Genomic DNA, 24,011 nt, shown 5'->3' on the forward strand with positions numbered 1-24,011 from the left:
TAGTCATTTTACCTGGGTAACACAATATGTAGGGTTTCTGGAATTAACTATTGTAATAACCATTGTAGAATCCATATCTGGGCATCTGTTTAATTTCCAGTAAAGAATCAGGCAGGAATTGTCCTTTCTATAGACAGCAATTAGCCTAATACAAGATGTAGTACTAAACTTTTTAAATCACAATATACTCAAACGCACATTTAATAGTTATTTATACACTATATGAGATACCTAGACATCACACTTACCAGCTTTATATAAGGCTTTTTAAAAGATTTGGAGTGTCTTTGGTAATGGTTGCCCATTTATTCAAAAGTGCGTTTTTGGGGTGAGACACTAGTTTTAAACAATAGGCCCTGGCTAGCATTCTCAATTCTAATTCATTCCAAAGATGTTCAAGGAGGCTTAGGTTAGTATCCTGCTAAGGTCAGTCAAGTTCTTCTACTCCAAATTCACTCCACCACGCCTTGGACCTTGGTTTGTACACTGGGGCCCCATCAAGCTTGGAACAGAAAAAGACTTTTCCCACAAAGTTGTAATTGTTCAAAGTGTCTGAACGCTGAAGCATTAAAAGTTAAGTGGGCCAAAACTCTGTAAAATACCAACGTAACTCAGCAGGTACTCATCCTCACTGAATTTGGAGCCTCTCTGGTCTCAGTATTTTGGCTATAGCATCAACGTATGCATCAACGTTATAGGCAATCACTGAGCTTAGCTGCTCAAACACTGAGCTTAGCGGCATGTGCCACTATCCTCGGTACAGCTGGTGAGCTCAGTGATTAGCTAAAGTAGAGAGGCGCGCCGCAGACAAGACGTCACTGCTGTATGCAAACACTGAGGCCAGAGCAGCGGCATAAAGCCTGCGCTGGACTCAGGGAGGGAGAGTAACTGCTGAGTTTATTGGTAGGTATTTTACAACGTTTTAAGCCCTCTTTTCTGGAAATTTACATCGCCTTTAAGATTTCCATTTACTGCAACTAATGGAAATAGGTCAACTCCTGAAAACTATCCGATAGCATTATCTGTCCTCACCTAAATTTTATAGTTAACACAATGCAGCAGGGCTAGCAACATTCTCCTGGCATTAGCCAAACCCAGACTCATCCATTAGGTTGCCAGAGAACCATGACTTGTCACTCCAGAGAACATGTTTCCAATGCTCCAGGGGCGAGACAACATTTTTAATAATTCCATTTTGGGATAGATGTGATTTTTTTGAACGCTTGTTACAGTACTTTTAGTGGAATTTAGATGAACAAAACAACATAATTTTGGCATTCTTTATTTTTTGTGTTTACGCTGTTAACTAATTGGATTTATTGTTTTTAAATTTTCATAGATTGAACTTTTCTGAACACGGCGATACCACATATATGTATTTTTAAATTATTTTTAATATCTTTATTTTCAATGGGATAAAAGGGGGGTGATTTATTTCTTTTTTTTACATTTTATTTAAAGTATTTTTTAACTTTTCACTCTTCTTGTTAGCCACCTTAGGGGATTTGAAGCTGTGATCTTCCGATCACTTGTTCTATATACAGAGATTCCGCAGCATTGCTGCATATAGCAGAAAGCATGGTCTCTTTGAAGCCTGAACACAGGCAGGGTTTCAAAGGAGCTCTGTCATGACAGTCACATGGGTCATCAGTTGACCCCTGGCTGTCATGACAACGTCACGGGAACGCCGATGGGCTGAGAGACTAACACACACCCATACCGGCACGTGTAAAATGTCGTCAGAGATTGACAGCGGTAATTAACAGGTGAACTAATGTGGCCAGAGCAACACTACACCCGCGATTGTTGGGGCAGGTCCTGGCTGTAATACACAGCCATCACCTTCCAGGTATGGGGCGGGCTCGCTACATGAGCCCGCTCCATACACCCGTTTCCAACTTGCGACGTACATGTACAGCGTGTGTCATGAATGGTTTAAAGGGAATTTGGCACCAGGTTTTTGCTACTTCACCTGAGAGTAGCATACTCAGATTACATAGCAAAAACCTGCTGACAGATTTGTATGTCCCACATACTTTTATACATATCCAGTATCTATATATTACCTATTTCTGATTGATGCGGCTGCTGAGACCTCTAATGATGTCTAGATGTATAGTGCTGATCCTGATCAAACACAGTGTATAGGGTTATATTGTATACACAGCTCTTACGCCCACATGCAGTGTATGGGTGAGGATTGCAACAGTCTTCTCCAATTCACCCATATAGTATTGTATATGTTTTATAAATAAGGTAACTTTTTTGTTCCTGTAATTTTTCTCCATTGTTCCTCTAACTTGAAACAATTATATTTCTGGTGCTTTCTGTTATGATCTGGTGGCCTAAGAGCAGCATGAGACGTACTCTGGAGAAGGTGGTACCTGTACTGACCGCAGACCCTGAACCTAACACCGCAACTAGAAGTAGCCGTGGAATGTACCTAGCGCTCCCTAGACATCTCGACACAGCCGGAGGACTAATTACCCCTAGAGATATAAAAGGGAAAACTATCTTGCCTCAGAGAAAATCCCCAAAGGATAGACAGCCCCCCACAAATATTGACTGTGAGAGGAGAGGGAAAAAACATACACAGACTGAAATCAGAATTTAGCAAAGGAGGCCACTACTAGCTAAATAGAAAGGATAGGACAGAGTACTATGCGGTCAGTATTAAAACACTAGAAAATGTCCACCACAGAAAATACAAAATCTCCACAGCTAACTAAAGATATGGAGGGTATATCTGCATCTCCAGAGATACCAGCTTGGCTAAACAAATCCTTATACAGACCAAGCTGGACAAGACAAAAACATGGAAAAGAACTGAACAATAAGGCCACAGCATGTGGACAGCAAAAATCAAGGCCAGAACTTATCTTTGTTGAAATGAACTGCAAAGCAGAAGAGACCAGGCAGGGATGCGAATCCTCCAGGAACAATGGACAACTTGCACTGACTAAAGGGTGAAGCAAGACTAAATAGCCCAGTCAAAATTGCAAAAAGTGAACACACCTGATAAATGCTGCGATTCAGAGACAGCAGCGCTACCACTTACAACCACCAGAGGGAGCCCAAGAGCAGAATTCACAACAGCTTTCCTGCTTCTTGATGCCTTTTGGGGTTAAAGGGCCACTGTCACCCCCCTCCAGCCATTATAAACTAAAAGAGCCACCTTGTGCAGCAGTAATGCTGCAGTCTAACAAGGTGGCTCTTTTAGTTTTTGATTCAGTTATTCCCTCAATAAAGCGTTTTAAAATTTGTACAAAATAACCTGTCCTTAGACCTGGAGGCGGTCCGAAGCTTCCTCGGTGAATCTCCCAACGGCCGTCACTCTTCTCTTCTGGGGATGTGGTCGCCGCCCCCTGAGCGCTGTTTCTTCTTAAATCCGGCGCCTGCGCTGTGCGTGCCTGCCTGTGACAGGCACAGTCTTCATTGTCCATCATAGGTCAGATGCAGGGTGCCTGACTGCGCCTGTGCCGGCAGTGCGGCCACCCTGTTGCTGAATCCCCGCCCCGCACTGTGTTATTCATTATGCACAGTGCGGGGCTGGGGTTCCTGGGCATGCGCACATAACATAACAGAGCTACATGTCCATACTTTATACCTAATTGGGGTGTGAAATCACGTTGACTGATTTCCTCTAAGATATGTGATTTTTTGAAAGAGCTACATGCATATGTAAATAGCTTTGAGAGTGAAATCCTTTAACACTCTTCCTACTACTATATGATTTTCTACCTCATTTTCTGCTTTTTTATTCTTTCCTCATGATATCTGTAGTCTTTTTGTCACATGGAGTTCTTTTTGTCATAAACATAATCACATGCAGAAATATGTCAGCTGGTTCCTCAAGACAAAAATATTTTTACTTCTGTGATTATTTTGATCATCTGCTGCAGGACGTATTCCATGCATGGAGGTTTGGGAAGAATAAATGCAGCCAGCCAGTTCTGTCCTTTCAAAAAATCAGCAAACAGCACAGCAAGTGCAATCCAGTGTCATATTGGTCTCACTCTCTAAAATCCCTTAACAGTTGAAATACCCGACAAAAGTATTCTTCAAATAGAAATCTTTCTATCCAACAAAGTGCAAAAATACAGTCCAGCATGAATATATGTAAAAAAGTGGTTCACTTTCGGTGCATATGGCTACCTTAGGCTAGTTTCACATTTGCTTTTAAATCCGCAGCGTTTAAAACGCATCCGCAAGTGGTGGAAAAAACGCATATAAATGTGTACAAACGCTGCGTTTTTTAGACGCATGCGGTATCGCATGCGGTTAAAAAACGCCGCGTTTGTACGCGTTTATATGTGTTTTTTCCTGCGTTTGCGTTTTTGGTGCGCATGATGTGAAATTTCACAAGAGAAAAATCTAGACAACCAGACACCGCCAATGGGACTACAGAGGGCGTGTATTATGGAATCTCTATATATAGACCCTTGAACAGCTGAAATGTTCAGATTTTGCTCCTGTATGCTGTGTCATAATGGATCTTCGCATGGAGAGCTTTTATTTCAACTTGGATTTAAGCATCCAGCTGTTTCTTGCCTGTGCTTTTGCTTGGGAGCAAGACAGAAATCGCGAAATATGGAGAAGGAGACAAAGTAGGCGTTTTTGGAGACACCCCATTATCGAACTAAGTGAGAGCCGTGGAGCCTATTACACGCTGCATGCCGAGCTTAATGCCAACCCGGAGAAATTCAATGAATATACAAGGATGTCGCAAGACTCGTTCTGGGATTTGCTTGCTCGTGTCCAAGGAGCCATACGGAGACAGGACACCCAGCTCCGTAAAGCGATTCCACCAGAGGAACGTCTGCTGGTTACATTAAGGTACGTTCCAAATCTAAACCAATGACAGTCCAAATTTTGTATTTTCTGACATGTATGTTTTTGGTATTTTCCTTTCTTTCTTTAGTGTAACTACACCATAAATAGAATAGATTGTAATTTTTGGGGGGTTTGTTTTTCTTACAGATTTCTGGCAACCGGAGAGAGTTTATCATCCCTCCACTTCCAATACCGGCTTGGAATATCCACCCTGTCCGGAATAGTTGCGGACACCTGCCGGGCTTTGTGGAATGTACTCCGGGATAAGTTTATACCCCTACCCACCTTGGACATGTGGCTTGAAATTGCGGAAAAATTCTGGAGTGTGTGTGATTTCCCCAACTGTTTAGGAGCGGTGGATGGAAAGCACATCCGCATTATCAAACCTGCCAGAACAGGATCGGAGTATTTCAACTACAAAAAATATTTTTCTGTTGTGCTCATGGCAATAGCCGATGCGAACTGTCGCTTCATCGCCGTGGACATTGGAGCTTTTGGCCGTGGCAACGATTCCCAGACTTTCAAGAACTCGGATATGGGCCACAACCTCTCCCCAACACTCAAGGTCCACCGATGTCATTTGTTATGGTTGGGGATGAGGCCTTTCAGATGTGTGAAAACCTACTGAAGCCCTATTCCAGTCGGGACTTGAACCACACTAGAAGGATCTTTAACTACAGACTGACCAGGGCCCAAAGAACAGTAGAGTGTACCTTTGGCATTCTGGTCTCTAAATTTCGCATTATTGCCATAAATCTAAAAGTGGAAACAGTCGACGAGGTGGTCAAAGCCTGTGTGGTTCTACACAATTATATAATGGCTAAGGAGCAACCCAACATTGAACTGGATGAACCAGTTGCACACCCACTGCCCGATTTCCAGCATCACCCGCTGCTGTCAACTGCAGCAGTTGGTTACATGCGGGACCAATTTGCTGCCTTTTTTGATTCAGATATTGGACGTGTGTCATGGCAGGACAATGTTGTGTAAATGTCCTGTTGTAATTCGATCTGTACCAGTAATTTTCTACAATGATAATAATATTTCTCATTAATAAAATTTAGTTTTGGTTGTGTTGACTGTGTCTCGTATGTATTTCCTCTACAAACCAAGGCTGTCCTAAAACTAGCAGTATTTGGTCTGTATTTAATATCAGTATTTGTAATCCAAAACCAGGAGTGGGTGATAAAGGCAGAGGTGATAGTTATTATATTAATATCATAATTTACTTCTAATTGTTCCACTCCTTGTTTTGGCTTACAAATACTGATATAAAACAGTGGCCACATACTGCTAGTGTGGCAGTCATGTTGCTTTATTGGTAAGCTTGTTGACGTCATTGCGTCATGATTCTCTTCTCCTGTATCCATTGGACACAAACTGAAGAGACAATCACTGTCACACTATCTATACTCATCAAGTCAGGTGTCAGAAATAATGAATTCATGATGCACATATAAGCTTCATGAATTCACTACTTCTGACACCTGTGCAGGTGAGCATAGATATGCAGTGTGTGACCACCATCGTCCCTTCAATTTGTGTATAATAGATTATGTACACAGAAGAGAAAATGGTGGTTATACAAGGCAGTTCTCTACTCACCAGGTCAGGTGTCCTAACTAATGAGTTTTTTAACACCTGACCTGTTCAGTAGAGGTCTGCACTGTATTTCCACCATTTTCTCTTCAGACTGCCACACTAGTAACAGACAAGAAGAGATTATGGAGATAATACATCTAATATTTTTGGGCCCACCTCATATCTGTTTACTAAAGACACACAAAGCTGCAGTCTTTTTTTTTTATAACTACTGGAGATATGATGTGACTAGTGTTGAGCATTCCAATACCGCAAGTATCGGGTATCGGCCGATACTTGCGGGTATCGGAATTCCGATACCGAGATCCGATACTTTTGTGGTATCGGGTATCGGTATCGAAACAACATTAATGTAAAAATGTGTAAAAGAGAGAATTAAAATAAAAAATATTGCTATACTCACCTCTCCGACGCAGCCTGCACCTTACCGAGGGAAGCGGCAGCGTTCTTTGTTTAAAATTCGCGCTTTTCTTTCCTTACGTGAAGTCCCGGCTTGTGATTGGTCGCATGCCGCCCATGTGGCGGCGATGCAACCAATCACAGCAAGCCGTGACGTAATTTCAGGTCATTCAGTATTTTAAAATTACGCTCCGGCTTTGTGATTGGTTGCGTCGCAGTCACATGGGCGACGCAACCAATCACAGCAAGCCGTGACGTAATTTCAGGTCCTTAAGGATTTTAAAATTACGTCCCGGCTTTGTGATTGGTTGCGTCGCAGTCACATGGGCGACGCAACCAATCACAAGCCGTGACATCACGGGAGGCTGGACACGCGCGCATTTTAAAATGGGCGCGTGTCCAGCCTCCCGGCTTGTGATTGGTTGACCGCGCCGCAACCAATCACAAGCCGGGACGTCACGGGAGGCTGGACACGCGCCCATTTTAAAATGCGCGCGTGTCCAGCCTCCCGGCTTGTGATTGGTTGACCGCGACGCAACCAATCACAAGCCGGGACGTCACGGGAGGCTGGACACGCGCCCATTTTAAAATGCGCGCGTGTCCAGCCTCCCGGCTTGTGATTGGTTGACCGCGCCGCAACCAATCACAAGCCGGGACGTCACGGGAGGCTGGACACGCGCCCATTTTAAAATGCGCGCGTGTCCAGCCTCCTGTGACGTCACGGCTTGTGATTGGTTGCGTCGCCCATGTGACTGCGACGCAACCAATCACAAAGCCGGGACGTAATTTTAAAATCCTTAAGGACCTGAAATTACGTCACGGCTTGCTGTGATTGGTTGCGTCGCCCATGTGACTGCGACGCAACCAATCACAAAGCCGGAGCGTAATTTTAAAATACTGAATGACCTGAAATTACGTCACGGCTTGCTGTGATTGGTTGCGTCGCCGCCACATGGGCGGCATGCGACCAATCACAAGCCGGGACTTCACGTAAGGAAAGAAAAGCGCGAATTTTAAACAAAGAACGCTGCCGCTTCCCTCGGTAAGGTGCAGGCTGCGTCGGAGAGGTGAGTATAGCAATATTTTTTATTTTAATTCTTTCTTTTACACATTAATATGGATCCCAGGGCCTGAAGGAGAGTTTCCTCTCCTTCAGACCCTGAGAACCATCAGGAATACCGTCCGATACTTGAGTCCCATTGACTTGTATTGGTATCGGGTATCGGTATCGGATTGGATCCGATACTTTGCCGGTATCGGCCGATACTTTCCGATACCGATACTTTCAAGTATCGGACGGTATCGCTCAACACTAGATGTGACCCAAAAAGTAAGTGTGTGGCGAAGTTTCTTAGTTGGCGCACGGTGTGTGTTGCCGGCGGCGATAGACACAATAAACCAAACCTAATTTGGGCAAATCAAATTGTATTTATTTTTTAACAACCAAAAAACTTTATTTAACTGCGCCGGCTTGGGGTAGAGTGATGTAAACGTGGAGTGTGAAGCACTGAGGCCTGGCTAACCATGGACAACGCAGAGGTGGCAGGAGAAGGGACAATGAAACTACTGGGGTCTGGTAGTTCGGGGATGGGGCTTGACACATGAGAGGCTTGAGACGCACTGGAAGGGTGAGACAAACCTAACATTACAGACACATTGGGAGGTAAAGGGGGAGGAATGCTAAGAGTCCTCTGTTTTTTTTTTTGTGTGTGTTTTTTTGGTTTGCCTGGTTGTGGGAGGTCTTGGTGGGCTCATATGGCGTGGTGGTGGGTGACCTGTCAGGGTCCGGCTGCACAGTGTCAGAGTCCATTGTGCTCGTAGATCGTGCAGCCATGCCAGAGTCCATAGTGCTCGTAGAGCGTGCAGCCATGCCAGAGTCCATAGTGCTCGTAGAGTGTGCAGCCATGCCAGAGTCCATAGCGCTCGTATCTTCTGATCTTTGCTCCTGAACCACTGGGAACACGGCTCTCTTGACGCAGGTCCTTGTTGAAGCGGTCCTTCATTGAACGCCAACGTGTTTTGACTTTGGCCACTGTTAAAAAAAATTGTGGTCAGAAAAAGGACTTTTGGCCGTGCTCACACAACTGTGTGTGATGACAGAAACTCCTGAGAGTGAGCACGGCCAAGGTCTCTGCTGCTTCACACTGCAGTGCAATACTTACCAAATGCATTTCGGACCCGTGTCGGGGCGTTGTCCCAGCCATCCCACATCTCTTTGGCCACCTCATTCCATAAGCGCCGGATCGTGACGTTGTTTGAGTGCAGTGGATCCCGGGTGTCCCACAACGGGACTCACTCCTGGACCAGGGAGATGAGGAGGTCATTCTCAATAAGATCATCCTCCCATTGTGAAACCTAAAAATTAAATAAAGTCATTAAAGTTTGCTCAATTAACATAAGGAAAAGAAAGGAAAAAGATGCTGAGAAATGGCATGAATAGGAAAGTCAACATACAAAAGGATTCCAGAAGAAAAAAGTAAAGAAATACGAATGGAAAGAAAGGACGATTCAAGATAACAGTCAGCCTTGTATACGTACCCTGTTGTGAATTAGACTTTTTTGGCTCCCTCTTGTGGTCACTAGTGATATGACTCTGGGATTGTCTTTCCTCAGTTTGGCACCCACCTGGGTCGTTAGTCCAGGGGTGTTGCTATATAAACTTCCTGGTTTCTCTGTCCAGTGCCTGGCATCGTTGTAATCAGTTCCTTTCTGTTTGCTCCTGTCTGCTGGTCTTGGATCTTGCAAAATTAAGCTAAGTCCTGCTTCCTTGTTTTTTGGTTATTTGCTTTGCTCTTATTTTTTGTCCAGCTTGTACTAAATGTGATTCCTGATTTTGCTGGAAGCTCTAGGGGGCTGGTGTTCTCCCCCCGGGCCGTTAGACGGTTCGGGGGTTCTTGAATATCCAGCGTGGAAATTTTGATAGGGTTTTTGCTGACCATATAAGTCATCTTACTATATTCTGCTATTAGTCAGTGGGCCTCTCTTTGCTAAATATCTAGTTCATTCTTACGTTTGTCTTTTCTCCTTACCTCACCGTTATTATTTGTTGGGGGCTTGTATCCAACTTTTGGGGTCTTTCCTCTGGAGGCAAGAAAGGTCTATCTTTTCCCTTCTAGGGTTAGTTAGTTCTCCGGCTGGCGCGAGACGTCTAGAACCAACGTAGGCACGTTCCCCGGCTGCTGCTATTTGTGGTGCTAGGATTAGATATATGGTCAGCCCAGTTACCACTGCCCTATGAGCTGGTTTTTTGTGTTTGCAGACTTGGTATGTACTTTTGAGACCCTCTGCCATTGGGGTCATAACAGTATGCCAGGCCGAGGTTGAATGTTTAATGCATTGCAGAAGTGGGATAATAAGAAAGGAAATTCTGAGGTTTTTTTTTTCTTTCCTCTCTTTTTTCCTCCCCTTTACCTCTGAGTGGCTTGTGCTTGCTGCAGACATGAATGTCCAGATTTTGATTACAAGTGTGGATCAGCTTGCTGCTCGTGTGCAGGGCATACAAGATTTTGTTAACAGTAGTCCAATGTCTGAACCTAAAATACCTATTCCTGAACTGTTCTCTGGAGACCGATTTAAGTTTAGGAATTTCAGGAATAATTGTAAATTGTTTCTATCTCTGAGACCCCGTTCATCTGGAGACTCAGCTCAGCAAGTAAAAATTGTTATCTCTTTCTTACGGGGTGACCCTCAGGATTGGGCCTTCTCGCTAGCGCCAGGAGATCCGGCATTAGCAAATATTGATGCGTTTTTTCTGGCGCTCGGATTGCTTTACGAGGAACCCAATCTTGAAATTCAGGCAGAAAAAGCCTTGCTGGCTATTTCTCAGGGTCAGGATGAAGCTGAAGTGTATTGCCAAAAATTTCGGAAATGGTCCGTGCTTACTCAGTGGAATGAGTGTGCTCTGGCCGCAAATTTCAGAAATGGCCTTTCTGAAGCCATTAAGAATGTGATGGTGGGTTTCTCCATTCCTACAGGTCTGAATGATTCCATGGCGCTGGCTATTCAAATTGACCGGCGTTTGCGGGAGCGCAAAGCCGCGAATCCTCTGGTGGTGTTGTCTGAACAAACACCTGATTTAATGCAATGTGGTAGAATTCAGACTAGAAATGAACGGAAAAATCATAGACGTCAGAATGGGTTGTGTTTTTACTGTGGTGATTCTACACATGTTATATCAGCATGCTCTAAATGCCTAACTAGGGTTGTTAGTCCTGTCGCCATTGGTAATTTGCAACCTAAATTTATTTTGTCTGTGACTTTAATTTGCTCATTGTCCTCCTACCCTGTTATGGCGTTTGTGGATTCGGGTGCTGCCCTGAGTCTTATGGATCTGTCGTTTGCCAGGCGCTGTGGTTTTGTTCTTGAGCCGTTGGTAAATCCTATCCCTCTTAGAGGTATTGATGCTACGCCATTGGCGGAAAATAAACCGCAGTTTTGGACACAGGTAACCATGTGCATGACTCCTGAACATCGGGAGGTGATTCGTTTTCTTGTTCTGCATAAAATGCATGATTTGGTCGTTTTGGGTCTGCCATGGTTACAGACCCATAATCCAGTCTTGGATTGGAAGGCAATGTCTGTGTCAAGTTGGGGCTGTCAGGGAATTCATGGTGATTCCCCGCCGGTGTCTATTGCTTCCTCTACTCCTTCGGAAGTTCCTGAGTATTTGTCTGATTACCAGGATGTATTCAGCGAGTCCAGGTCCAGTGCTCTTCCTCCTCATAGGGACTGTGACTGCGCTATAGATTTGATTCCAGGTAGTAAATTTCCTAAGGGAAGATTATTTAATCTGTCTGTACCTGAGCATACCGCAATGCGTTCGTATATCAAGGAATCTCTGGAGAAGGGGCATATCCGTCCATCCTCTTCCCCTCTTGGTGCGGGATTCTTTTTTGTGGCCAAGAAGGACGGATCTTTGAGACCTTGTATTGACTATCGGCTTCTGAATAAAATCACTGTTAAATTTCAGTATCCTTTGCCTCTGTTGTCGGACTTGTTTGCCTGGATTAAAGGTGCCAAGTGGTTCACCAAGATAGATCTTCGTGGTGCGTACAACCTTGTGCGCATTAAGCAAGGAGATGAATGGAAAACTGCATTTAATACGCCCGAAGGTCATTTTGAGTACTTGGTGATGCCTTTCGGGCTCTCTAATGCTCCTTCAGTGTTTCAGTCCTTTATGCATGATATTTTCCGGAAGTATCTGGATAAATTTATGATTGTTTATCTGGATGATATTCTGTTTTTTTCTGATGATTGGGACTCGCATGTAGAGCAGGTCAGGATGGTGTTTCAGGTTTTGCGTGAGAATGCTTTGTTTGTTAAGGGCTCAAAGTGTCTCTTTGGAGTACAGAAGGTTCCCTTTTTGGGTTTTATTTTTTCCCCTTCTGCGGTGGAGATGGACCCAGTCAAGGTCCGAGCTATTCATGATTGGACTCAACCCACGTCAGTTAAGAGTCTTCAGAAGTTCTTGGGTTTTGCTAACTTCTACCGTCGTTTTATCGCTAATTTTTCTAGCGTTGTTAAACCTTTGACGGATATGACCAAGAAAGGTTCTGATGTTGCTAACTGGGCTCCTGCAGCCGTGGAAGCCTTTCAAGAGTTGAAGCGCCGGTTTACTTCGGCGCCTGTTTTGTGCCAGCCTGATGTCTCACTTCCCTTTCAGGTTGAAGTGGATGCTTCTGAGATTGGGGCAGGGGCCGTTTTGTCGCAGAGAGGCCCTGGTTGCTCTGTAATGAGACCATGTGCTTTTTTCTCTAGGAAGTTTTCGCCTGCTGAGCGGAATTATGATGTTGGCAATCGGGAGTTGTTAGCCATGAAGTGGGCATTTGAGGAGTGGCGTCATTGGCTCGAGGGTGCTAAGCATCGTGTGGTGGTCTTGACTGATCACAAAAATCTGATGTATCTCGAGTCTGCTAAACGCCTGAATCCTAGACAGGCCCGCTGGCCATTGTTTTTCTCCCGTTTTGACTTTGTGGTCTCGTATTTACCAGGTTCAAAGAATGTGAAGGCTGATGCTCTTTCAAGGAGCTTTGTGCCTGACTCTCCTGGAGTCGCAGAACCAGTTGGTATTCTCAAAGAGGGAGTTATCCTGTCAGCCATTTCTCCGGATTTGCGACGTGTGTTGCAGAGATTTCAGGCTGGTAGACCTGACTCTTGTCCACCTGACAGACTGTTTGTTCCTGATAAGTGGACCAGCAGAGTCATTTCCGAGGTTCATTCCTCGGTGTTGGCAGGGCATCCGGGAATTTTTGGCACCAGATCATCCTGATCGCCCTGGTGGTCTTGGTGAGGGTTCGGTGACCCCTCCTTAAAGGGGGGGTACTGTTGTGAATTAGACTTTTTTGGCTCCCTTTTGTGGTCACTAGTGATATGACTCTGGGATTGTCTTTCCTCAGTTTGGCACCCACCTGGGTCGTTAGTCCAGGGGTGTTGCTATATAAACTTCCTGGTTTCTCTGTCCAGTGCCTGGCATCGTTGTAATCAGTTCCTTTCTGTTTGCTCCTGTCTGCTGGTCTTGGATCTTGCAAAATTAAGCTAAGTCCTGCTTCCTTGTTTTTTGGTTATTTGCTTTGCTCTTAATTTTTGTCCAGCTTGTACTAAATGTGATTCCTGATTTTGCTGGAAGCTCTAGGGGGCTGGTGTTCTCCCCCCGGGCCGTTAGACGGTTCGGGGGTTCTTGAATATCCAGCGTGGAAATTTTGATAGGGTTTTTGCTGACCATATAAGTCATCTTACTATATTCTGCTATTAGTCAGTGGGCCTCTCTTTGCTAAATATCTAGTTCATTCTTACGTTTGTCTTTTCTCCTTACCTCACCGTTATTATTTGTTGGGGGCTTGTATCCAACTTTTGGGGTCTTTCCTCTGGAGGCAAGAAAGGTCTATCTTTTCCCTTCTAGGGTTAGTTAGTTCTCCGGCTGGCGCGAGACGTCTAGAACCAACGTAGGCACGTTCCCCGGCTGCTGCTATTTGTGGTGCTAGGATTAGATATATGGTCAGCCCAGTTACCACTGCCCTATGAGCTGGTTTTTTGTGTTTGCAGACTTGGTATGTACTTTTGAGACCCTCTGCCATTGGGGTCATAATGCGTCCCTAATGTTAAATATAGGAATACAAAACGCATGCGAATATATGAGGTACAAACGCTGCGGACACAACCGCAAATGTGAAACCAGCCTTACACGGACATTGCTGTAGATCCACAGGAGAAACTCCTCCATGCTGAGCCACTGCAAGGAGGAACAAGATGTCCATATGGAGCGGCCCCACGTTAAGGGCAATGGGGTACTCGGTACCGGGGCTCTCTCTCTCGGTTCTGGGGATGTCACGGTGGCCCGACCCGGTCCGTGGCCCTTCTGAGGGGCGCCCAATTAAAGGTGTAGCCTGTCTGGGGTTCGTGACGCCACCTGTAGTATTCGGTCAGGGTGACCGACGCTGCTAGGGGTCCGCTGGGGTGATGGAGTGGCAGCTAGATGGTATACCTTCCCACAGGTGAAGTATGTCCCCAGGGCTTCCCAAATGTGTAGGTGGCAATGGTGGACGATGTAAGGCGCAGTGAATAACGAGGACACAAAGGTTACAGTCTCTTTACCTTTTACTGAAGATTTCAGCGTCTACAGTCCAGAGTACCGTTCACAGGGCAGGCAGAGTCCAGCCAGTCCGAAGGCACATCCAGAGTTCCCTTATCCAGGTGGAAATCAGTAGCCTTCCTACTAGCGCCTGTGTGTTGTAGTACCTCCCTGCTGAGCACCACAGGATAGTCCTCACAACTTTCATGGATGTTCCTGATCTTCTCTCTCTCTCTCTGTCCCCCCGATGGTATGGATAGGACAACCTGTATGACGGGGTTGGCCTGGAGCTTATTTATAGGGACCCTAGTGATGCCCCTCTCCCACAATTTGCCTCCGTGTCTTCTTAGGTATTAAGGTCAGGCAGCCAACTTGGAATTGACTGTCCTGCCGGTCTCTGAAGTAATACGTAGAGTCAATTACTCCCTCGGTGTTCCGGCCACCAGCTACGCGCCTCAGAAGGAGGCTGCCGATCTTGGGGCAGAACTCCTCCTGGTGTTATCTCCTTGCGCTGTGACTTCGTTTCTCACTCTCCACAATACAATTCCTTTCCTGTCCTTTCTTAGGATGCTGCCGCAATGGGTGCAGGCGCAGCTCCGTAACGTTCGATCTCGTGCTTGGCCTCTGTCAGGATCCCACCCCTGACAGGGACCCTCTGTCTGCAGCTCAGATGTTCCTCATTCTCCCCCTGTCTGCCTGACAGGTCCTTTCTGGGTCAAACCCAGGTAGCTTCTGACTGACTTCCTATCCAACCCACCAGTTTTACCCGTGTGTGAGGAGTGCCCTAATAGATAGAAGCAAGGCTCCCCCTGGTGGACTGGAGTGTGAAGTGTAGTGTGTGACTTGTGATACCTGGTCAGGTGAACTCCTTTAGTACCATCAGACGTAATATCACTCCCCCTGTTGGAAGAGCGACATTACTGCAACGACTAGGACTCTGGGGCGCTGCACATACACCAGTATCCAAAACTACAGGAAGAAACTAAAGTTATATTCTTCCTTTCACTGCTTAATTCCTGTCATCGGGGCTGTGCATGGGGCTGTAACAGACAATTATGATTTACATGCTAGATACCTACACATTTTCCACCCTCAGAAACACTGAGGGAAGTAGTTAGGAACAAAGTTGGCCATTCTGGCTGGAGTTAAATACCATCTCATCATTACTTTACAGTTTGTTTTCAACATTAGAGTATTAAGTAGGCTGTAGTTGAGGACCAAATCTGAGTCCAATCTGCATCAAAGTGGTGCCATATCGGATTCCCAGCGAGAAGTGAAGGTAAGGGAACATCTATGGGTAATGTGGTTTAGATGGGTATAGAGGAGTGAGATAGTACCTGATGCATGGGGAGTTAAGCAGCACCTCTGTTCAAAAAATGTAAAGGGAGTATGGTGTAGAAGAGTTCTTTAACAGAGAGGTGATAAAATAGTTAAGCTGCAGGTATCGGAATACTTTTCGGATGCAAGATTACATTTTTTCTGAAAAGTAGGGAAAGGAATAACTCCATCTACTTTAAAAAAGTGATGAAGCCTAGTGACACCTGCAGAAATTCAAGTACAAAACAACAGAGGGGATTCAACTCCTGGGAGGTGTTGACTGTTACCCCATAGGGGTGTTAATGGGAGAAAAGGAGAAATATGGGCAGAGGAATACTTTAAGTTGTACCATATTTTAAGTGGATGGGACTTTATGGAGTTCGTGATGTGTTTGTGTTGAGTAGAAAAAAGCTAAAGTATAGTGCCAATAGTCAGAGGATGGCATTCTGAGACCATCTTTAAAGTTTCCCATGGAGGAGACTCATTGAAAGCATGGTACAGAGTTAATTGGGCCAATTGAGCTGCTGGGTAATAATTAATTTAGGTGTCGCGAAGTGGCAAGGGACAATGGGCACCCAACTGACCCCACGAGCTAGGAGCACCCAAGACTATCCCTGTCCCCCGCACTGGTGGAGACGCCCGGGTCTCGTACTTTGCTATGCTCCTATCAACTCTTATCTGTTCCCTCCCCACACTTATGTGTGGGACCAAAGTATATTAGAAAACACAAACCAAACAGACAGGGGTAAACAGACAGGGATAAAAGAAAACTACTATCATACAAGTACACACACAAAGCAGCAGAGTAGGAATCAGCGGAGGAATAGGAGGGAGAAACCAAATCCTGAAAACTCTCTAACCACTTAAGGTACCTTCACACGAAGCGACGCTGCAGCGATAGCGACAACGATGCCGATCGCTGCAGCGTCGCTGTTTGATCGCTGGAGAGCTGTCACACAGACCGCTCTCCAGCGACCAACGATGCCGAGGTCCCCGGGTAACCAGGGTAAACATCGGGTTGCTAAGCGCAGGGCCGTGCTTAGTAACCCGATGTTTACCCTGGTTACCAGCGTAAAAGTAAAAAAAACAAACAGTACATACTCACCTGCGCGTCCCCCAGCGTCTGTTTCCTGACACTGACTGAGCTCCGGCCCTAACAGCACAGCGGTGACGTCACCGCTGTGCTTTCACTTTCACTTTAGGGCCGGCGCTCAGTAAGTGTCAGGAAGCAGACGCTGGGGGACGCGCAGGTGAGCATGTACTGTTTGGTTTTTTTACTTTTACGCTGGTAACCAGGGTAAACATCGGGTTACTAAGCGCGGCCCTGCGCTTAGCAACCCGATGTTTACCCTGGTTACCAGTGTAAAACATCGCTGGTATCGTTGCTTTTGCTTTCAAACACAACGATACACAGCGATCGGACGACCAAATAAAGTTCTGGACTTTATTCAGCGACCAGCGACATCACAGCAGGATCCTGATCGCTGCTGCGTGTCAAATGAAACGATATCGCTAGCCAGGACGCTGCAACGTCATGGATCGCTAGCGATGTCGTTTCGTGTGAAGGTACCTTTAGTTTAAAAATGAAACAATGTACTTTCTCTTTCAACTTCAAACCAAGAAGTGGAGAAACTCACTGGCAACTCCCAAGTGCCACTGGCAGGTATACATACCACAGGGGAGTGGCCAACACAAAATAGTTGAGTTAATTCAGGATGGAGAGCTCCAGGAGATCAACAGAGCTTATTAACCCTTAAAATTACAGAGCAAGGAAAACCTGTACTGTTAATAGGAAGGTGAAGTAGTTCTAATCAATGCAGGAGTTTGAGTAACCAGAGGCCGTGATCTTCTGGTCACTCTCTATTGCGGTATCAATGTGACATTAGGCATCTCTAGGCCACATTTCAAATGATGGCGGTACATTGTAGCTCTATTTACTTATGGAAGACTTCCTTTCCAGACAAAAGAGTTAACCTGGCATTGAGCAATTAAAAGGTGGTGAGATGGGATTCGGATTAGTAGAACGCTAAATAAGTAAAGTAGTTTGTGAGAAGTGTCATCTTAAGAGCATGTATGTGGCCTAGCAAGGAGAATTTGCATTTTCCCAAATTTGTAATAAGTAACAAAATGTAAGTATTGTTTGGGGTAGTCTACAGTAAACTGTGACTTAAGGTTAGCAGTTCATTTAAAATGGTCAAAAATGATGTCGAACTTTTAAATTCCTATTTTGCATGTGTGTTCTCTAAGAAAGCAATTGTAACATTAATTTATCTTCACAGTGCTATCGAAGGAATAAAAGAATCCACACTATCTATAAACAGAAAGATGGTGAGGGCACATGTAGGATGCTAGCAGGTAAGTAGGATGCAGTGACACACAGGAGGCAGAGCAAGGGATAACAGGTTCTTTATATGTAGAAACGGTAATGGTGCAAGCAGGGGGGTAAGGGATGTGATTGGAGGATGGGGAAAGTCAAATGCAATAAAATATAACAGGTTAACTTATCAGTCTCTGTGAGGTGGAGGAAGGTGGCTGGAAGATCCCTCGGCGGCACCGCAGGCGGCACAAGATTTCTCCGATCCGGTCCCGCAGATGAGCGATGCACTTTCTCCTTGCGATGATGAATCATCTGGGTTCTTCAGCACGTAATCTCCTGATCCGTGCACACGGTGGAGTAGAGGTGATGGTCGGCGGAACAGAAGAAGAAGCAGAAAGTTCAGTAAGCAAGGCCGCAGTAGAAGCACACAGCCCAGCGGACACAGCCACAGGTACGGGCTGGTCCTTGACAGGCACCGCAAGGATGGTACTAAGCGGTGCCTCCGTGATGGTGAGCGGAGCCAAGGTACGTACTCTATCCTGGTCACTACCCGGCGAGGAAGTCCCTCTGGGCTCAGGGTAGGATGGAGACAGAGGTAGGACAAAGTTCAGACAAGGTAATGAAACAAGACAAGGTATAAGAACAAAGACACAGGGACCAGGATATACAGCCTCCTGGTGGGCAGACAAATAAGATACAAGGCAAAGCAAGGAGAACAGCCTTCAGAGAAGGCAAGACACAGAGCAAGGCCTGGCAGCTCAGAAGCAAAACACAAACTGAGTAAACACATTACACAGGCCCAGTCCACTGGGTGGAGCTGCACTAAATACTGGAGACCTCTTGGTAATTGGTCAGGAGGAACAGATTAGACAAGTGCACCTGATTCCTATAAGAACCAGAGAGTTCAGGCACCGCCCCCCTATGCACACAGCCAGGAAGCATGCAGAGAGCAGAGGCACAGAATATGGAGCTAGCAAGAAACAGAAACCACATCATGGCCTGGAGCAGTGAGTAAGATAGTGTGAGAGATGAGAGGCCATGCCGTGATGCCAGCAGAGTTGGTACAGACACACCTTGGTTTAACATGTCCCTTTTGTCACATTATTTTCAGGTACACCATCATTTCTGTCCAGGCCTATTTCATGAGTTTTTTTTTATTCTGTGGAAGCATGGTTTAAAAACAATTTCTGACTTTCATTTGTTCATTTTCATAGATCTTTTATTTATTATTACTTTTGTCAGATGCAAGTTATTTCTGTGACCATTGTGGGTTTTTCTTTCATTAAACGAGGCGTACCAACAATTTTGGCGACGTGTGTACATCTTACGTAACCAGATCACAATATTCCTGCATTTGTCCACCGGCGTAATTATTTTTTAATTATTATTATTTATTTATATAGCACCATTAATTCCATGGTGCTGTACATGAGAAAAGCGGTGCATACAGGGTTATAGATATCATTTACAGTACACAAATTTACGATGACAGACTGGTACAGAGGGGAGAGGACCCTGCCCTTGCAGACTTACATTCTACAGGATCTAAGTACATCCTTCAATTTTTTGAGACAGTTTAAACTGCATCTTTCATTAAAAGTTAGATTATCATTATGGATGGTCTTAGATACTGTATATGCTCCAGTTCATTAGACACTGATTTTACAAATATATCTACAGCAGCACATGTTGATAAAGGGGTGAATTTTTTTAGTCTTAGGTTGAATGCAACTGGGGAGCTTACTCAGATCATCAGATGCATGTTCAACCATTAGTTCTTCCAAGATAAGCAACACCTCTTGTTCTTTTTCTGAGGGAAATAGTTCATCGTGGAACCATCTATTTAAAATAAGGGATCTGGCAAAAATATTCAAGTTTTTCACTGCTGTGAACATGTCAAAACGGGCACATGGAGAGAATGTAAGGCCTTTAGATAATACTGCTAAATCGCAATCAGAAAATTTGTAATCAGATAAATTTATTACCTTCAGTGTGTTTGATGGTTGATCATGAATCTCTTGTTTCCATTTCTTTGTTGATTGTATATTTTCCCATTTTCTCTTATTCTTGTTTGGATTTATGTTTTTTTCCAGATTGTGTGGTATCTGAATGATTTCTTGATGTTATGGAGGACATAGATACAGATCTACTTCTGGGGAGAATGGTTTTTGTGTTATTTCTCCGCCCCCTATAAACACGGTTATTTTGAAATTCATTAACATCCCAAGATAATTTTGTAGATTGATTATCTTGGATTTATTTTTCCCAGTCATCAAAGTTATTTTCCATTGATGTATTAAAGCTGGAAATTCCTCCACCAGTAGCTGTATCCTTCAAATTTTCAAATTGCTGGTCAATTTCTCTCTCAAGTTTCTCCAAAAATTGTTTATTATATCCAGGAAAGAAATATATCTTGGTACCGTGTTAGCCAGTAGATAGAAAAATATTTAGAATTGAGAGTCCTCAGTGGTTGATACCTTTTAATGGCTAACTGAAAAGGTGGTAACAAATTGCAAGCTTTCGAGACTACATACGTCTCTTCATCAGGCAAAGACTAAAACAAATTCTGAAGAATCACATATTTATGCACAACATAGTATGGAAAAAAAAAAAAAAGGGAGAGGGGAAAAAAAACATGGATAAGCCAGGTGACATGAAGCAGAATTACCATGGGTGATAAACAGTTACGTCCATAAATATTGGGCCAATTCTTAGATAAGGATTGTTTTATTGTCCTGTGATTAGGGTCTCTGTTTGATGACCCCACATGGTCTGATGGGCAAGTTCCTTAGTTGTAGTTAGTTGATGTAAAAAGACATAAATCCGTGTGACACATTCATTCCTGCATTTAGAGTGTCAAAGGTCGTCATCAGTTTATATTCCCAGACTCTCCTGTCTTTTTGCGATTTGAAGTTACCCTTTAATACAAGTAATTTCATGTCCATAATGTTATGATTTGGGAGACAGAAATGTATTGCCACAGGATGGATATACCTGTGGCAATACATTTCTGTCTCCCAAATCATAACATTATGGACATGAAATTACTTGTATTAAAGGGTAACTTCAAATCGCAAAAAGACAGGAGAGTCTGGGAATATAAACTGATGACGACCTTTGACACTCTAAATGCAGGAATGAATGTGTCACACGGATTTATGTCTTTTTACATCAACTAACTACAACTAATGAACTTGCCCATCAGACCATGTGGGGTCATCAAACAGAGACCCTAATCACAGGACAATAAAACAATCCTTATCTAAGAATTGGCCCAATATTTATGGACGTAACTATTTATCACCCATGGTAATTCTGCTTCATGTCACCTGGCTTATCCATGTTTTTTTTCCCCTCCCCCTTTTTTTTTTTTTTTTTCCATACTATGTTGTGCATAAATATGTGATTCTTCAGAATTTGTTTTAGTCTTTGCCTGATGAAGAGACGTATGTAGTCTCGAAAGCTTGCAATTTGTTACCATCTTTTCAGTTAGCCATTAAAAGGTATCAACCACTGAGGACTCTCAATTCTAAATATTTTTTTATTATATCCAATTAGCAGTTCAATAATTTTAACAAACTTATAGTACAAATTTCCTCTTATTTTAATATGAATGATTCATCTTCAATAGGGAATGAGGGAAATATTTGAATCCTTAACCCTCTAGGGCAGTGATGGCGAACCTATGACACGCGTGTCAGTGCTGACACGCGTAGTCATTTTCAGTGACACGCTGGCCGCCGGCCGCGGCCCCATAGAAATTGCTTCTTTCCCAGGGTCTGAAGGAGAGGAAACTCTCCTTCAGGCCCTGGGAACCATATTAATGTGTAAAATAAAGAATTAAAATAAAAAATATAGCTATACTCACCTCTCTGACGCAGCCTTGACCTCACCGAGGGAACCGGCAGCGTTGTTTGCTTAAAAATCGCGCTTTTCCTTCCTTACGTGAAGTCCCGGCTTGTGATTGGTCGCGTGCCGCCCATGTGGCCGCGACGCGACCAATCACAGCAAGCCGTGACGTAATTTTAGGTCCTTCAGGATTTTAAAATCACGTTCTGGCTTGTGATTGGTCGCGTCGCGGTCACATGGGCGACGCGACCAATCACAAGCCGGGACGTCACGGGAGGCAGGACAAGCGCGCATTTTAAAATGCGCGCTTGTCCTGCCTCCCGTGACGTCCCGGCTTGTGATTGGTCGCGTCGCCCATGTGACCGCGACGCGACCAATCACAAGCCAGAACGTGATTTTAAAATCCTGAAGGACCTAAAATTACGTCACGGCTTGCTGTGATTGGTCGCGTCGCGGCCACATGGGCGGCACGCGACCAATCACAAGCCGGGACTTCACGTAAGGAAGGAAAAGCGCGATTTTTAAGCAAACAACGCTGCCGGTTCCCTCGGTGAGGTCCAGGCTGCGTCGGAGAGGTGAGTATAGCAATATTTTTTATTTTAATTCTTTATTTTACACATTAATGTTGTTTCGATACCGATACCCGATACCACAAAAGTATCGGATCTCGGTATCGGAATTCCGATACAGCAAATATCGGCTGATACCCGATACTTGCGGTATCGGAATGCTAAACAATGGCATCCGATCCGATTTTTTATCGGATCGGATGCCATGCAGGAGGTCTGTGGGTCCAAACAACAGAGCTCCGGTGCAGAGCGTCTAGGCCTGGGACTTCCGGTAGGCCAGGCGCAGCTCCCGGAAGTCCCAGGCCTCTGCGTCGGATCTGTGTTGTTTGGGCGGCATTGCACTGCTCCCTGCTCCCTGCTGCGCCGGCCAGAAGTCCCAGGCTGCACTTCTGAGGCCTGAGGAGATCACTGTCTGGAGGCCCTGTGATAGCTGTCTGCAGGCCCTGTGATAGCTGTCTGCAGGCCCTGTGATAGCTGTCTGCAGGCCCTGTGATAGCTGTCTGCAGGCCCTGTGATAGCTGTCTGCAGGCCCTGTGATAGCTGTCTGCAGGCCCTGTGATAGCTGTCTGCAGGCCCTGTGATTGCTGTCTGGAGGCCCTGTGATTGCTGTCTGGAGGCCCTGTGATTGCTGTCTGGAGGCCCTGTGATTGCTGTCTGGAGGCCCTGTGACTACTACAGCAACCATCATCCAGTGAACTGTGGGGTGTCATTGGCCATTACTGAGATAAGTGAGAGGGAGGCAGTGATGGCGAACCTGTGGCAGTCCAGCTGTTGCAAAACTACAATTCCCATCATGGCTGGCCATTCAAAGCAAAGGCTTTGGCTGTGAAGACATGATGGGAATTGTAGTTTTGTAACAGCTGGAGTGCCACAGGTTCGCCATCACTGGAAGAATTCCCCCTCCCCCTCACTTATCTTAGTTCACGGCACCCCACACAAGTTAAATAATAGCAAGACCAACAAAAGAAACCAACTGACAGATGAACAAAGAAGTCACTAAGCAGGTAAGTTAATTCTAATTATACATATTTGTTATTTAAACTATACATGTCGCAAAATTATGGTTTTTTATCAAGGTGACACACCACCACCCAAGTTATGCTCGGTTTTTTGGCGAATTTTGACACACCAAGCTCAAAAGGTTGCCCATCACTGGTCTAGGGTTAACTGTTTTTGAAGATAGTTTTTCAGAAATGCACCATTCCACCACCATTTTGTACATTTATATAGTAATAGATTTTTGAAGTTTATTGGTATTTCCCTGACCATTCGACTGTACCAAGGTATACTCATTATTAAAAAACGTTATTGAGCTGATCTATCCAGGAGCTTTCCCTGGATCGATAATCCATGCCAGCAGCAGCAGCTAAACCTGTAAAATACAGAAACATCTATAATACCAAAAGTCAAAAACATAATAAAGTCAAATGTATAATTGTATAATTAAGTGATACTAATGGCATGGCCATACTTCTAAACAATATATCACCAATACACAAAAAAGAGTATAACCACAAGTGATAGAGGCTATAAATCAAATTAAAAATCAATTTTTATT

Source organism: Ranitomeya variabilis, chromosome 4, assembly GCF_051348905.1.
Source record: "Ranitomeya variabilis isolate aRanVar5 chromosome 4, aRanVar5.hap1, whole genome shotgun sequence".
NCBI classification, from domain to species: Eukaryota; Metazoa; Chordata; class Amphibia; order Anura; family Dendrobatidae; genus Ranitomeya; species Ranitomeya variabilis.